Source organism: Phocoena phocoena, chromosome 12 (assembly GCF_963924675.1).
Source record: "Phocoena phocoena chromosome 12, mPhoPho1.1, whole genome shotgun sequence".
Taxonomy (NCBI): domain Eukaryota; kingdom Metazoa; phylum Chordata; class Mammalia; order Artiodactyla; family Phocoenidae; genus Phocoena; species Phocoena phocoena.
This window is the reverse complement of record NC_089230.1, coordinates 65425381-65443383: the sequence shown is the minus strand read 5'-3', so window position 1 is coordinate 65443383 and position 18003 is coordinate 65425381.

The window sequence follows — 18003 nt, the reverse complement described above, 5'->3', positions numbered from 1 at the left end:
TCCCAACACATTCCTCTGCTTAGACACTTCCTTCTCCTTAGTTCATGTATTTCTCTGGATAAATGATTACTTTAGATTTTAACTCCCCATTCAATGATCCCAATGGATTGTCCCCCAGATCTTTCGTTGTGTAAATGGGCAATGCTCTACTTATTCTTAAGCCAACCTGTAGGGAGGAAAAAAGGATAAATTTGTGATTATTGGTCTCCTGAGATGCACGCTAATCATGCTGTAGAACTGTGGGGAATAGACTTTCGGGGGTTTTCTTCTATTTCTAGGTGTAGTTATTATTTATGAGACTCAGTTACTGAGGTGTGAGTTGGTTCTGCCTTTACTTATTAGTCAACATATTAGCATTTTAGCTACAGTCCAAGAGGTGAAGATGCTGTGTGTGTGTGTGCGTGTGTGCGTGTGCGTGTGTCTGGGAGTGAAGGCGGGGCTGGGGAGAGGACTCCATGGCTGACAACTGCAGTATCTGACCTGTACTTCCTCAGGTCGCCGGCCTTAGCAGCCCAAAGAGGCAACGTCAGCAGTATTAGTAACTATGCTGGAGAGACCCTTTGAAATGTTACACTTAAACAGTTTCAACGTACTTGCTCCAGAGTTAAGAAGTCCACTTATAGCTATAAATTTTAGAAATTCCATTATTGAGGAAAATATGTTTTTTTCCTGCTTCTGTTTCATATATGTTCCCACAACTGAGCTAAATCTAAACTAAGAGAATATGAATAAAGTAGAACAACTTGAACTAAATCAAACCAACCAAAAGAAAGCATTATCTCCACTAACAAGTTTTCTATTCCATAAGGAACAGGAATATGTAAATAGAGACAGTTAGAGAGAAAGTTCCGGTGAAATGTTTTCTCTTCTCTCTTGTTACACAATGAAATTTGCCAACAACAGCCCTCTCAGGGTCTTTCTTGTACCCTTTATATTGAGACAATATTTCATAGTCAAGGAAATGGGAGACAGGCAAAAGATAATTCATACTTCTTAACACGTCTTTTTGTCTTTTTGTCTCCTTCGGGTAAAGTCATTCCCGTGGGATTTTCCCCTTTTATTTTCTGCATGTCAAAGGGTCTTTCTTCATTGTAGAGCTGTGTGCTCTTTCGGCTCTTTTTATTTATTTATTAAAATTAATTAATTTTTGGCTGCGTTGGGTCTTTGTTGCCGCGTGCGGGCTTCCTCTAGTTGCGGTCAGCAGGGGCTTCTCTTGTTGTGGAGCACGGGCTCTAGGCGCATGGGCTTCCGTAGTTGTGGCGCACGGGCTTAGTTTCTCTGCGGCATGTGCGATCTTCCCAGACCAGGGCTCGAACCAGTGTCCCCTGCATTGGCAGGCGGATTCTTAACCACTGCGCCTCCAGGGAAGTCCTTGGCTCTTTTATAAGCTTGCCAATTTACTCCCACTGTCTGTTAGCATTTAATTATCCAGCTGCCTCAGAATTAAAACTCATTCCAACTGCTGAAGAATTGCTGTCTGACACTTACTTAGCTCTTACGTATATATTACACATGATTGACCTCTAGGCTTTCTTGATAGATATTTTTTATATTCTAGATTCCCAAGATTAACTGGTGACAGTAGAAAAAAATGTAGCTAAATTATTAGTGAATGGTTTTTCAAAGGTTGAAAATAATTGGGAAATAAGAAAGAGATTAATGAAACTGAAACTCAGTGGTCTGGTAACCATTCAGGGAGAACCAACTCTTAATTGTTATACTAATAAAACTTTAACTGTCTCATTATTACACAATGGAAGAATGAACTCTGAGGTCATAATGGTTTAAAATATTAGGAACTTTCAGTTATCCTGCTTTTTTCCTGACAATATGTGCTTGAGCAATTGAAGTGGAGACACTCTGCCCTTGAACAAGATCCTCAGAATCTCCAAGATGTCACAGTGATAGCCGTCATCCATCCATCCAAAAGCTTGATGATATTTTCTCCAGAGCCCATCTGTGAACCATTGTATCAGAAGGAAAGTTCACAACTGAGCAATGTGTTGAAATAAATTTGCATAAAACATTCCATCTTCTTCAGATTGAGCTTGCTGCCTTTACATGTTTTCATCCTCTCTGTCCTGGTTCCAGCATCATTTCTACAGAATATTATTTGGTCACATCTGAGCATATGGCACACCTTCAGATCTGCTGTTCCTCCCAACGACTGTGCTATTCCCTCACAGCATTGCTGAGGCAGAGAGCTCTCTGCCTCTCACATTCTCCCCTAGAAAAAAAAGTCCTACTATTTCAAGAAAAAGTCTTGCTTCTCCAAGATATTGAAGAAGTCTGATCCTGACTGGCGTTTAGCAGAGTAGCAAGAGAAATTAGCCACCAGACTGTGTTCTTCCCCAGGGGTTTGAGGAGAAATCAGTTCCCCATTCTCCATTGAGTCCCCCGGGGGTGAGAGCCTTCAGTGGTTTACTCCAAATTAAGATTCTTTACCTTAGACTAATTCTTGTTTCAATAAAAGGATCTACTGCTCTCCAAGTGGAAGACAAACTCAGTACTCTAAATTGTGAGGCTGAAATCAAAGCTCTGGTTTCCTTATTTAGTGGTGAAAAAGAGTGAGATTTAAATATTTCTTTAAATGGTGTGCAGATGAGAGACTACTTGAATTATTTCTAACACCATCATTTGCCCTGTTGTAGTGACATTTTCTAATGATGCCACATTTTCAGTTTGCAAAAGGTGGATAAATGTGCCTTCGGACATTTACTGCGTGAAAACAATTTCCACTTTGTAGGAGATAAAATGGAGTGCCCTTCATGGACCCTTCCATACTTTTTTTCTTGTGGAAATTTTTTGTGGTGCAAAGTCAATGCTTTTAGTAATTAGACGAGGCATTCTAGAAATGAGGAAGAATGAAGGGCAGTTAAGTGAAATGATATCAAGTTGTTATAAATGAAATTTTTACAATTCCAGAGTCAACTTAAATTATTCCTCTTGGACTATGACATAAAACACAATTAGATACTTTTCTTTAAGGATTGACGTTTTAAAAGATGGAATCTGAAAAAGACATTTGCTGAATTTCTAGAGGAATTTATAGTTTGAGACCAAATTTCAGACAAATGATTATATTTATTATACTTAATATTTATTTCTGGATATATATAATTTAAATCTGAATGAAAGTTTATTTTATAGACATTATTTTATAGAAATACATTTTTACAGAAATATATACAACACAACACATGAATACACTGAATGTGTATATCTAGGTAGTTTTATTCACAATATATGTAAATATATTCTTGATTCTTTGGCTCGATTTGGCATTTTTCCAGAAATACATGTATTTCTAAATTGTCTTATTCTATGTTCACTTGATTGTCCCCTTGAAAATTTACCCAGGTGTAATTTTAAAATACAGTTCTTTAAAATCATAGTAAAATAGGTGTAGCAGGAGCACATCTTTTCCATTAAGTTAAATTATTTGCTATTTTATCCTTTCGGGAGCTGTCTTCTTAAAGAATATAATGACTAATAAATGAGCAAGTGGTGATCGTTTGGTTGTAGCAACTTTATTAGTTATTCAGTTGGAAATAATAAAAGGAATAACTGTCTTAAAAGATTAGGTACATAGACCTCTATAATCCACACATTCTGCTTTCCCGCCAGAGATACTGACTCACTGTATGATGTTAAATATTACCCAAAAAAAAGGAAGTATTTCTAGTGTAATCTTGAATGAAAAAGAAGTAGAAAGGGAAACTGGCAGCTGGCTTTTAGATTTAGAAAAAAAAAGTAGCCTCTGTAACCTTTCAAGGACATTTTCTTTTGCTCTAAATATTTTGATAAATAAAAATAAAAACAGTATTTACTTACTCATGAAATAAATCAGCTTTCTACCTTGAGAAGTGAATCACTAAACTGGCAGGTGACTTAACTCCCATGGAGGGGGCTGCCTTTTAGGAACCTTCAGTGTTCTCTGCTCCCTGAGGACACTCAGGCTGGAAGAGGGGCTCTTCTAGCAGCTTTATTTGAGAAATACAGTCAACGATTTGTGTGCCGAAACCTCCAGCTTGCTCTGGGAGCTGAGGCTGCCTCACAGCTCCAGCTGTGAGCTGGAAGCTTCCTGTGGATATGTGGGCTCGTAGAAAATCATGGCTTTCAGACTTTATTTCAAGGAGAAGGGGTTGTTGGCTAATAACCAGGCAAGAACTTTAGAACCTCTCTCTTCCTGGGATCTTATCTCAGTGAACATTTATCATTTCAAGATAAATGAAGGATAATCAATGAAGGCACATCTATGTTGGAGACACAGAGCTAACAAGTTATTTTTTAAACAAGAATTGAGTTACAATGTTACAATGTAACATTGAGTTACAATGTTACAATTTTTTAAACAAGAATTGAGTTACAATGGAAATGTTCTACTCTGCCTCAGCCCCTTCTGTATGGCCATGCTCCATCCTCAGCCCTTGATGAAAGCGAATTAGCTAAGCAGTCATGTTTTGTATCACACGGTCTTGTTCTCTCAGCCACAGCTGATGTGTGATCATTCTACCCCAGCCCAGCTGATTCTTAAGCTGGCCAGCCACCTCTGATGATACCTGGCACACCGACGTACACAGACAAAAATACACAACAAACTAAATTCGTTGGAAGAAGCTCTCTTGTGGGGAATTCCCTGGTGGTGAGGTCCAGTGGTTAAGACTCTGTGGTTCCACTGCAGGGGGCAGAGGTTCAATCCCTGGTCGGGGAACTAACATCCTGCATGCCGAGCAGTGCAGCCAAAAAAAAAAAAAAACAAATAAAAGGAAGAAACTCTCTTGTGAATTTAAACCAAGGAACACCAAGGCAAGGAGCTCATTAGCAATGGAAGCTGAGGCTAAACTCTCTTGTATAGCAATAGGCAGGTGAAGCCATGCTGAATGTATTGGTGTTCTATTGTTGTTGAAAACAAATTATAACAAACTTAGTGGCTTAAAACAACACAAATTTATTCTCACGGTTTGGAGGTCAGAAGTCCAAAATGGGTTTCACTGGGCCAAAACCACAGTGTCTGCAGAATCATGGTCCCTCTGGAGGCTCCAGGGAAGAATCTGTTTCTTTGCCTTTTCCAGATTCTAGAGCTGCATACCTGGAATTCCTTGGTTCATGTCCCATCCTCTGTCTTTGAAGTCAGTACCTTAGTATCTTTATTTTTTTAAATTTGTATTAGAGTATAGTTGATTTACAATGCTGCATTAGTTTCAGGTGTACAGCAAAGTGTATCATCTACACATATATATATATCTACTCTTTTTAGATTGTTTTCCCATATAGGCCATTACAGAGTATTGAGTAGAGTTCCCTTGTGCCATACAGTAGGTTCTTATTAGTTACCTATTTTATATAAAGTAGTGTGTATATGTCAATCCCAATCTCCCAGTCTATCCTCCCCCACCTCCCCCATTGGTAACCATGTTTGTTTTCTACATCTGTGACACCTTAGATCTCCTACCTCCCTCTTATAAAGATCCCCATGATTATATCTGACCCACCTGGATAATCCAGGATAATCTTCCATCTCTGGATTCTTAGTCTAATCACATCTGCAAAGTTTCTTTTGCCATGTAAAGTAATACTCATGGGTTCCAGCGATTAGGACATGTCATCCTGTGGGGACATCTTGTAACCTGTTATCCTAGGTAATGTGCACGGCTCAATCACAAGGGAGCCAAGATTATGAAAAGGAAAACGGACGAGGTATAAGACACTCATGGGGTACAAAGGAAGCAGAGCGGCTGTGTGGAGGGGAAGGCAGGGCTGGCCTAGAGTGAAGGTTCCTGAACTCCTGTGGCTATGGTCCCTACCGCGGGAGAAACACACTGCCGTTTTTGCTCTTTCTGAGACTGAAGGAAAGCTTCATCTATGTGTAAATATCCTGAAAATAAACTGCTGCTGCTGGAAGTGACTTGAGGTTGTCCTTGATGCTTGTAAGCAAAAAGGCCTGACTAGAGAAGAGGCGTATTTGTGATACTTTCCCTTAAAGGTGGGTGGCAGGGGAGGAGGGAGATCAAGATGGTGGAGTAGGACACTGAGCTCACCTCCCTACATGAACACATTAAAAATACATCTAGAGCTTCCCTGGTGGCGCAGTGGTTGAGAGTCCGCCTGCCGATGCAGTGCACGCGGGTTCGTGCCCCGGTCCGGGAAGATCCCACATGCCGCGGAGCAGCTGGGCCCGTGGGCCATGGCCGCTGATCCTGCGCGTCCGGAGCCTGTGCTCCGCAACGGGAGAGGCTGCGATGGTGGGAGGCCCGCGTACCGCAAAAAAAACACAAACATCTAAACGTGGAGCAACTTTAGCTGACAACAAGCTGGTAAAGAGCAGAAAGGCTCTTCTATAACCAAGGGTATAAGGAAATATCAACAGGGAGTCAGGTAGCAAGGTGGGAGAAGCAGTCAGATGGGGACCCGTGCCCTTAGCCAGGGACACAGAAGAGGAGGGGATATCACAGGCTCGGAGATCCTCCTTGGGGAGTGGAGAGTTTGAGCTACGTATTAGGCACCCCAAATCTGGGGTCTGACACCGGGAAGACGAGTCCCCTTAGCTGGTTTGAAAACCAGTGGGACTTACCAGAGGGCTCTAAGAAACTAAGACTTTGCTTGTGAAGGGTGCATGCACAAGGTTGCTCACCCCTGGCCTGGGGACAGCGCAGAGGAAGCCGACAGAAAACTGTCTGAGTCTCCAGCCAGCTTCCGGTGACACTGCCCCAGCACGTGCCCCAGCCTACACCAGGTGCCTGTTCCAGTGGCCCGTGCTCTGGCACTGCTCTCCTCTAGGGCCAAGGCTGCCATTGCCAAGAAAATGCACACACTGAGAAACGACCAAGCTGGGACCTGATCCTGTCTCTGAACAAGGAGAAAGCAGCCAGTTTTATAAGAAAATTGGTGATTTTTTCCTTTTGGATTTTAAATGGTAACAGCTATCATTTAATGAGAAGAGCCTTGGCCTCGACTTCAGCTTTTAGCTGCTGTGTCACTTGGGAAAAGTTAACTGGTTCAGATCTGTTTCTGGTAGGCACAATGGGGGAGTGATACCCTATCTTACCATGAGAATTACCTGTTGGTGAAAGGGAAAGTCCCTTTGTGCTCTTTATTATGATTGATAGAGAAGCCTAACTGATGAATTTCTCCTAATCTCAGAGTATGGCAAGATCCCTCAGAATGTTAAATACATTTTTGTTGAATAAACAAATAAGAGGTCCTGTTGGGATACTGCATATTTACAACAGAAGTAAGGTTTGTGGGCAGACCAACCTGTAAATCAGATTGGTAGAGAAGGTGAGAAAACCAAAAATGGCGAAGATCAAAACTGATTGATATTCTGTGATCGTTTGCCAGTAAATTGTGTATGGAATAGGTATATGGAAAAGGCCTGTGTTCAGGTGACAGATTTAAGGTTATTTCACTGGAGGCTCCAATAATGGATCTTTCTAGTTGTCTCCTGTGAGAAAGTTGAAGGTTACATAAGCTATGATTTTATATCAAATAAAATATCGAAATTCCCCATGGCTCTTATTTGCCTATATTTTGAACTTGCAAAGAGAATAAGAAACATCAAGGAAATAAGGTAAATGTGCCTTATCCAAACTGGGAAGGAGAAAAACACTGGGAAATGAATGGGACAACCCTGTTCCATTCTAAAAGAAATAGAAAGCATTTTGTCTTTCTCTGTTTGGGAAAATAGGCTTTCAAGATTTTCTCTGTGAGCATGAAGACACAGAACTACAGGCACCAGCCAGAATAGGGTTTAGCACATTAAATCTGTGATGAAAATTCCAGAATTTACATGAAAACTCCTGACATAATCTTGGCATTGAGCAAAATGTCCAGCTGAGTGAAGGCGGCAGGTTTAAGAGCTCTCAGAAAAGGTCTGACAAAAGCAGAACCTCTGATTCTCTTATTTTTAGAGCAGTCATATTAGTCCAAGGTTAACTCCGAGAAAAAGAATCTTCACGGTATTGATGCTAAAAAAATCTCAGGGTGGAAATCTATTTTGAGAGTTGTTGGAACTCTGGTTTATATAAGTTGCTTATCTTTTGAAATACTAATAATGGAACACTTACTGAAAAATCACTCTAATATCCTGTTAAAAACATTTTTTTTCCACAAAAAGGCATAAGATAGAAAGTATCTTAGACAAAGGTATTATCCCTCCATTTTTGCAGTGAGTGTTATGGACTAAACGTATGTGTCCCCACCAAAATCTCATGTTGAATTCTTCACCCCCAGTGTGGCTGTGTTTGGAGGATGGGACCTCTAAAGAGGTCAATTAAGGTCAAATAAAGTCCTAAAGGTGGGGCCCTGATCCCATAGGTCTAGTGTCCTTATAAGAAGAGACACCAGAGCTTTCTCTCCCTCTGTCTGTACACGTGGAGAAGGTGGCCATCTGCAACCCAAGCGGAGAGCTTTCACCTAATACTAACCCTCTGATGTCCTTAGCTTGGACTTATAGCTTCCAAAACTGTGAGAAAATATATTTCTGTCATTTAAGTCACTCAGCCTGTGGTATTTTGTTATAGCAACCTGAACAGGCCAACATAAGGAGGGACACAGCTTGCTCCTTAGGTGGTGAGACATAAAAGTATCAAGCGACCTGGCAGCTAACTTCATTTGGAAATCTTCACCTATCCCATTTCATCTTTGCAATTTCTGCCTGTTAATAGTAGAATCTACGTAAGACTTATTGATTTAAAATAGATGCAAATGTTATGGTAAACTGATAGATATATGGTATGTTATGCTAAGAGACATTGCAAAATATAATCGATGTGGACTTGAATGTTTTTGTTGGCTGATGATTTATTTATGCTTGAAAATTTACATACCTATATTCTGACCCATTTTTCTCATCAAGGAAACAGGAAGAAGAGGTACCTATGAAACATGTCAGACCTCCTACACAAAATTCACGTGAAATGTCTAAGAAATGAGTTATGGGAAGTTGGGGAATTCTCTTCTAGTTGGGCTCATTCAGGGAAACAGAACCATCGTCATGTGACCTCCAGTCACCCAGGCAATGTTTGTGTACTGTACTGGAAGTAAGGAAGTGTGCAAAGCCTTGTAAGAAGCAAGCCCTCCGGAGAACTGGAGCATTGTTCAGAATCCCTCAGAAGCTCCGAAAGTCTATTATTCTTGTGCCTAATATCTTCCTCTGCCTCTCTGTTCTCGCTTTCTCATGGCTCACGTGTACCACCTTCTCTTTAAGAGTCTTTCTACTCCACCAGTCTTCCTTTTCCATGTAATGTCTTATTGTTCTTGTATCCTAACTTCCCAAGAAAGGGTCCGATTAGGAGGGTTTGTCCAGCGTACAACTCTCCCGCTGGGTAGAGTGCTTGAGCCGGGCCCCATGATGGACCACTGGCCTCCCTCATGTCTGACTGGGATAGGCTTTGATTCACTGTGGCCAGACTTGCAGTTATGTTACCCACATCATGGCCATTCTAACTGAAGTGGGTGGATATTCAAGATTTGCTGTGAAATGGACATACATGGGTAGATAAGAAGTACCGTGTGGAAGTATATACACACCAAGATCTGTCTTTCACATCTCAATAGAAATCATGCCTATGTCACCCTCCATTTGGGGGCTCAGTCCTCTTCACTATTGACTTTTGCTCTTACTATCATGAAGAAATGTTTATTTTTCTTTATGTTTTCCATTTCATCCACTTCCCTCTCATCTCTGACACCATGACCAGGAAGGATCTGTTTCTCTCTGGTGGGACGATCAGATTGGAGAAGACCGGAGGTACTGGGGTACCAGGTCAGGGACAGGCGTGGAGAGAGGAGAGAGAGATGTGGGTGCAGGTGCCAGAACAAGTGGATTCCCGGCCAGCAGAGCAAAGTATCTGTTGGTCTCCTGCCAGAAAATGGTTGGTTGCTTCATATCTAAATAGGGCTCCATCTCAAATTAGCTATGTGACCTTGGGCAGTACCCAACCTCATTGAGCTAGGATGAAGAGTTTGAATTTTATTCTAAGCATATTGGGAAGTCAAGGGGAGATTTTAAGCAGAGAAGAAACATGATGTGAATTTTGTTTAGAAAAATCACCCAGGCTGCATGGTGGGCCGTGGGTTGAACGTAGAAAGGATGGAAGCGGGGAGAACTCTTAGCAGGCTACTGTATCTGGGAAGCGATCAGTCAGTGAAAAGCAACACTACAGACCCATCAGAGAGATGATGATAGCTTAGAGCGCAGGCGGGTGGGGATGTCTCAGTGTAGATGGAGAGAAGGGGAAAGATTTGAGATATACTTTGGGGGTAGAGGCAAAGAGACTTTTCATGGATTATAATAACAACAGCCATAAAACAGCAACAAGGGATCTAACAACTTCTTTTTTAAAAAAATTTTATTGAAGTAGAGTTGATTTACAACAGTGTTAGTTTCAGGTGTACAGCAAAGTGAATCAGTTATATATATATATAAACATATCAATTCTTTTCTAGATGTTTTTCCCATGTTGGTCATTACAGAGTACTGAGTAGAGTTCTCTGTGCTGTACAGTAGATCCTTGTTAGTTATCTATTTTACATATAGTAGTGTGTATCTGTTACTCCCAAACCCCTAATCTATCCCTTCTCCCCACATTTCCCCTTTGGTAACTGTAAGTTTGATTTCAAGATCTGTGAGTCTGTTTCTGCTCTGTAAAAAAAGTTCATTTGTATCTTTTTTTTTTTTTTATTAGACCCACAACTTCTTAAAACCAGGGGATGGCCCTGGGTGGTCCTACTGTCAGAAATTCCGTCCTTTCATTCATTCTCCTTCCTCTATCTCCTTTATCACCAGGACCCCTGTTGATCGGCCCTCCAGCAGCACGGCATGCTCGATTTCTTTCTGAATTCACTTCCTGCAATCACTTCTTATACCTTAAATTCTCCTTTGGCCCTGTGGAGTAACCAAAGTTAATTTTTTGAAAAAGTATTTTCCACTAAATATAAATGATTTCATATAAAACGTCCCCAAGAAGTAAAACATCTGCCTTTTAACAGGAAATAATTCCTGTTGGAAGGTCAGCCACAGTGGCCATGTCAGTAGGAGCTTTATTTGAGTGTGGGAGGACACTTTAGTGTCCCCAGAATGATGTTACTTTATTTAAACCTCCAACTTTTACTAGAAGTAGTTCTATCTAGGCTGGCATTGGCTGTTTCTCTTCTGTAAATTCTGTACAGAAGTTTTTTGTGGAGCTTTTAAAAGCATATTCACCTGGAAACACATAAATACTCACACACACATACACACACACACACACACACATGCCTGAAAACACGCACACTCACACTCAAGCCTGCCCCTGGGCCCAGGCCTTGGTATTTTCACAAGTTCCATAGGTCAGGAGTCACTAAACTTTTCTTTAAAGGGCCGTGTAGTAGATATACTCAGCTTTGTGGGCCAGGTGGTCTCTGCCTCAGTGATTCCCCAAAACAGGTAAACAAGGGAGTGTGGCTGTGTTTCCATAAAACTTAATTACAGACCCGAGATGGCTGCGGTGTGCTGAGCCTTCTGTAGGTGATGGCTTCACGTGGTCCTCCAGCCTTGCAGGTGGCCCTGCTGCTTCAATCCTGGTTTTGGGAATTTGCATCAGTCCCTGATCATCTGTTGAGTCAAAAATTTATTTCTTGTGTGTTTACTATGTGCCAGACACTTAGAATACAAATACTAGTCCCTGCCTTCAAGGAGTCACAGAAACCAGAGAAAAAAATATGTAGAGACAAGGATCAATGGCAGGATAAGGGTGACCAGCAATGTCTATAGGGGGATGGAGAGAATCAAGGTGAATGCAGGTGGTTAAAGAAGGCTCTCCAGAGGAGTTGACTTGAATTCTCATTTGTAGGCTTAGCTCCGGCCCAAGGTCCCAGGGCCAACTCTGACCTGAAGTACAGTTTTCCTTAGAAGTCCTGGCCTCTGGCTACTACCTCAATCCCAGTAGCCTACTGTGTGCCTGGATCATCAACTGTGCTCTGAGGCTCACTCTCTCCTTCTGACATGAGTGGTTTTATGTAATCCCAGTTTCCTTACCACTCTGCTTGCTCTCCTAGTGCGATCTGCTGGGTCTAGCTCTCGTTAGTTCCAAGGATTATTCTGGTACTTAGTTTCTAAAGACTGATGCCAGCCTTCCTCCTGTGGGCAGCCAGGGTCTGAACTGCTGCTTTCCCCTGACAGACCTCCTTCCAGATACAGGCTCTCTGGAACTCACCCGTTCAACATAACGTGCTCTCATCTTCTTCCAGGCCATCTCTGCACTGGCTCCTATGAACATTTTGCCTGTCATCCTTTCCTAATTTGTCTCTATTTCTTTTCTGCCCATTCAGTCAGTCCATTTTTAAGAACTGTTCTATACTCCCTCTGCAAACATGATTTTGCACGAGTTGCTTCTTTCTAGAACTGCTCAGCAGAAAGCGGTTTACCTTCTAGAAGTAGTGATGCCAGTAGAGACCTAAATCCCAGTTTACAAGCTTGAGTAAAATGACCCTTTAGAGATTCTCTCTGTACTTTCTCCAGTTGGTTGTGAATGCTTTCATATTCTCATAACTCAGTTGTGGGCAGTTGTTCTGTCTCCTAGGATGTCTCTTGATGTCTTTACAAAGCTTAGTAGCATCACACACAGAACGGCCTCATTAGCCTGGGGTTGAAACACATCCAGGAAACAGGTACCTCCCTCACACTTTTGGCCTGGAACCCTCATGGTACGCTGGCGCGGGAAGCCTGGGGATGTTGCTTCTAATGATATTCAGAGGCTATCCGAGCTGAGTGAAACAAGGCTTTGATGCTGGCTAAAGCATCCTTCCTGACCAAAGTGTCAGTTCATTTCCAGAAAGATTAAACAACCCCTGCATACACAAATGTTCAATTCACAGGCCATCTGGGGTTCCTGCATCCTCACCTGAGAGACCCCAGATGGATTGTAAATTCATCCCTGTGGGTAATATAGTGCCATTGCTCCCTGGTCCTCCTGATTTTGCCTGTGGCATCTGATACTATGGGCATGATGAGGTTAATTTATATGGCTTGATACACTTTATCATCTGTCACTTGTACAGCTCTCACTGTGCCATCTGGTGTCTCAGAGGCAGTTTCGGGACGCGGCATGCATAACAAGGTATCTGCATTTGTGAATTCTTTCAAGCATTTATAGGTAATAGCTGAAAGATATTTTGAGAAGCCAGTGCCCGTCTCTGCCATGGATCAACACTAACGTGGATAATCTGACATGAGGTTCAAACAAAGCCCGATATATTTTGCAGGAAAACACATCTGAATTAGTCTGCAATCACCAATATTGATGGAACCTATTTATTTCAAGACTCTGAATATCTCTATCGGGCTGAGAATATCTTACTGAGCTCTTGTGCAAATCAAGAAAAGGTAGAGGCCATGGCTTACTATCAAACATGATGGATGATGAGACAAAACAGCACCTACGAGCACAAAAAATTGTTTAAATAAAAATTCCTGCAGCAAAATGCCTAAGTGCCCCTATGGTAATGATTTCATATCCATGCCTCATTTTCAGCAGTGTGTTAGGACCTCAATAGAGCACAACAAAACATTAAATAGACAAGACTATAAGACACAGCCAGAAAATAGACTCAGGAGAAGTGGGAATGGTGAAGTGATACAGCGTGGGCCATCCTGTCTGTCGGTCAGTCAGGCTGTGATGTGCAGGTCCTTGTGCTGGGTGCCATGGTGATGGGTGGGGATTATGAGTGTTAGGGCTCTTGCTCTTTAGACATTGCAATCTATTTTGGGAGAGTAAGACAATTAGGGTACATATATATATAAATTATATATATATATATATATATATATATATATATAGGGCTCTTGCTCTTTAAATATTGTAATATATTTTGGGAGAGTAAGATAATTAGGGTATATATATAATATATATTAATATATATAATAGGTATATATTTGTTTATTATATATATTTCAGGGTATGTATATGTATATTAGTAAAACATCAAGTAGAAAAGAGAAGAAAATCAGGGGCATTTTGAGAGGGACAATTGCAGAGTATGACAAAGCTCTTGAAAGGAGTTAGTGTTAAGCCAGATTCTGAAGGAGTGAAGAATGGCCCTCAGAAGAGAAGCTGGAAAGTGTACAGGACAATGCAAAGTTCAAGGGACCGAGCTGAACCTCTCCACCCGGGCTATGGCAAGCTGTTGTCTTGAGTAAAGCACAGGGTACACGGTGTGAGATAAAATTGGAGGACAGGAGGGGTCTGATTAGAGCAGATTGTATTATGTGAGGCTGAGGTTTGGGCATTTAATGTTTCAATAATAGGTATCACAGATCCATCATATGTTTTCAGGGAGGTAGTATATGAAAATGGAATTTGAGGGGAAAGTTATTCTAGCAATAGTATGAGTTGGTACTTCCACCATAAGAGGGAAACAGAACAGACCTATTCCAGAACCTCTGTAATTCTTCCAGCTGAACTGCAGTTAAAGTGTAATAATAAGGTAGCCCTAGTGCATGGAATATCAAAGGTAATCCACGGTTTAAAAAGAGATTTTTCAGCCCAATAATGAGTTTACAAATATCACAAACCCTTATCATTCCCTCCCCATCTTATGTCTTCCAACCTCTCATTATGTCTCTCTGTATTAGAGAGCGAAGAAAACACAGGGCAACAGATACTTCTTTCTTGCAGAGCCAAAGATGGTTTGGAGAGCTGTATTATAAGGATGGGGATAAAATTAGTGAGTTCAGTTGAAAAGTCAGTTGTTTAAAAGGCACTCATTGAAAACCTGTTCTGTGTAGGACTATTTCTTGGCACTGTCTGACAATACATTTCGAGAAAGGAAAACCTAGATTTCTTGTTTGAATGATGCCCCTTGTGGTGAAAGGCTTGCTGAGCCAGTACTATGTTTCTGACAGTGGCAAGAATGAAGACTTGTCAGGAAGAAGAAGCACGCTCCTCTTATTAATCACGCATTTATTAATCCCTAAAATGCTGGAGAAGTGGCCTGGCCAGGTCCATGTTCCATTTCAATCCACTCTGCAGCTGTCCCCTGGCTCCACAGAATCAGAAATCTGTCCTAGTCATTCAGATCCCCAGTGCCTTCTCAGCCCAGGGCCTAGAAGAGTAAGGGCTCAAGAAATGTTTGTGAAATGAACTATGTGCTTGTACTGTATGACTTCCTGGGGAACGCCCTTTCTTTTCTGTCCTGCCATGTCTTTGTTCAAATTTCTGACATTGCAGCCTGGTAATCTTGGCATGATTATCGGGGGAATCATCTTTTTTTTTAACATCTTTATTGGAGTATAATTGCTTTACAATGGTGTGTTAGTTTCTGCTTTATAACAAAGTGAATCAGTTGTACATATACATATGTTCCCATATCTCCTCCCTCTTGTGTCTCCCTCCCACCCTCCCTATCCCACCCCTCTAGGTGGTCACAAAGCACCAGCTGATCTCTCTGTGCTATGTGGCTGCTTCCCACTAGCTATTTTACATTTGGTAGTGTATATATGACCATGCCACTCTCTCACTTTGTCACGGCTTACCCTTCCCCCTCCCCATATCCTCAAGTCCATTCTCTAGTAGGTCTGTGTCTTTATTCCCATCTTACCCCTAGGTTCTTCATGACCTTTTTTTTTTTTTCTTAGATTCCATATATATGTGTTAGAATACGGTATTTGTTTTTCTCTTTGTGACTTACATCACTCTGTATGACAGACTCTAGGTCCAGCCACCTCACTACAAATAACTCAGTTTCGTTTCTTTTTATGGCTGAGTAATATTCCATTGTATATATGTGCCACATCTTCTTTATCCATTCATCTGTTGATGGACACTTAGGTTGCTTCCTTGTCCTGGCTATTGTAAATAGAGCTGCAGTGAACATTGTGGTACATGACTCTTTTTGAATTATGGTTTTCTCAGGATATATGCCCAGTAGTGGGATTGCTGGGTCATATGGTAGTTCTATTTGTAGTTTTTTAAAGAACCTCCATACTGTTCTCCATAGTGGCTGTATCAATTTACATTCCCACCAACGTGCCAGAGGGTTCCCTTTTCTCCACACCCTCTCCAGCATTTATTGTTTCTAGATTTTTTGATGATGGCCATTCTGACCGGTGTGAGATGATATCTCATTGTAGTTTTGATTTGCATTTCTCTAATGATTAATGATGTTGAGCATTCTTTCATGTGTTTGTTGGCAGTCTGTATATCTTCTTTGGAGAAATGTCTATTTACATCTTCTGCCCATTTTTGGATTGGGTTGTTTGTTATTGAGCTGCATGAGCTGCTTCTAAATTTTGGAGATTAATCCTTTGTCAGTTGCTTCATTGGCAAATATTTTCTCCCATTCTGAGGGTTGTCTTTTGGTCTTGTTTATGGTTTTCTTTGCTGTACAAAAGCTTTGCAGTTTCATTAGGTCCCATTTGTTTATTTTTGTTTTTATTTCCATTTCTCTAGGAGGCAGGTCAAAAAGGATCTTGCTGTGATTTATGTCATAGGGTGTTCTGCCTATGTTTTCCTCTAAGAGTTTGACAGCGTCTGGCCTTACATTTAGGTCTTTAATCCATTTTGAGTTTATTTTTGTGTATGGTGTTAGAGAGTGTTCTAATTTCATTCTTTTACACGTACCTGTCCAGTTTTCCCAGCACCACCTATTGAAGAGGCTGTCTTTTCTCCATTGTATATTCTTGCCTCCTTTATCAAAAATAAGGTGACGATATGTGTGTGGGTTTGTCTCTGGGCTTTCTATCCTGTTCCATTGATCTATCTTTCTGTTTTTGTGCCAGTACCATACTGTCTTGATTACTTTAGCTTTTAGTATAGTCTGAAGTCTGGGAGACTTTGGCTATTCGGGGTCTTTTGTGTTTCCATACAAATTGTGAAATTCTTTCTTCTAGTTCTGTGAAAAATGCCAGTGGTACTTTGGCAGGGATTGCATTGAATCTGTAGATTGCATTGGGTAGTAGAGTCATTTTCACAATGTTGATTCTTCCAATCCAAGAACATGGTATACCTCTCCATCTATTTGTATCATCTTTAATTTCTTTCATCATTGTCTTGTAATTTTCTACATACAGGTATTCTGTCTCCTTAGGTAGGTTTATTCCTAGATATTTTATTCTTTGTGTTGCAATGGGAAATGGGAGTGTTTTCTTAGTTTCACTTTCAGATTTTTCATCATTAGTGTGTAGGAATGCCAGAGATTTCTGTGCATTAATTTTGTATCCTGCTACTTTACCAAATTCATTGATTAGCTCTAGTAGTTTTCTGGTAGCATCTTTAGGATTCTCTATGTATAGTATCATGTCATCTGCAAACAGTGACAGCTTTACTTCTTCTTTTCTGATTTGGATTCCTTTTATTTCTTTTTCCTCTCTGATTGCTGTGGCTAAAACTTCCAAAACTATGTTGAATAAGAGTGGTGAGAGTGGACAACCATGTCTTGTTCCTGATCTTAGTGGAAATGCTTTCACTTTTTCACCATTGAGGACAATATTGGCTGTGGGTTTGTCATATATGGGCTTTATTATGTTGGCGAAAGTTCCCTCTATGCCTACTTTGTGCAGGGATTGTATCATAAATGGATGTTGAATTTTGTCAGAAGCTTTCTCTGCATCTATTGAGATGATCATATGGCTTGTCTCCTTCAATTTGTTAATATGGTTTATCACATTGATTGATCTGCATATATTGAAAAACCCTTGCATTCCTGTGATAAACCCCACTTGATCATGGTGTATGATCCTTTCAATGTGTTGTTGGATTCTGTTTGCTAGTATTTTGTTGAGGATTTTTGCATCTATGTTCATCAGTGATATTGGCCTGTAGTTTTCTTTCTTTGTGACATCTTTGTCTGGTTTTGGTATCAAGGTGATGGTGGCCTCTTAGAATGAGTTTGGGAGTGTTCCTCCCTCTGCTATATTTTGGAAGAGTTTGAAAAAGATAGGTGTTAGCTCTTCTCTAAATGTTTGATAGAATTCACCTGTGAAGCCATCTGGTCCTGGGCTTTTGTTTGTTGGAAGATTTTTAA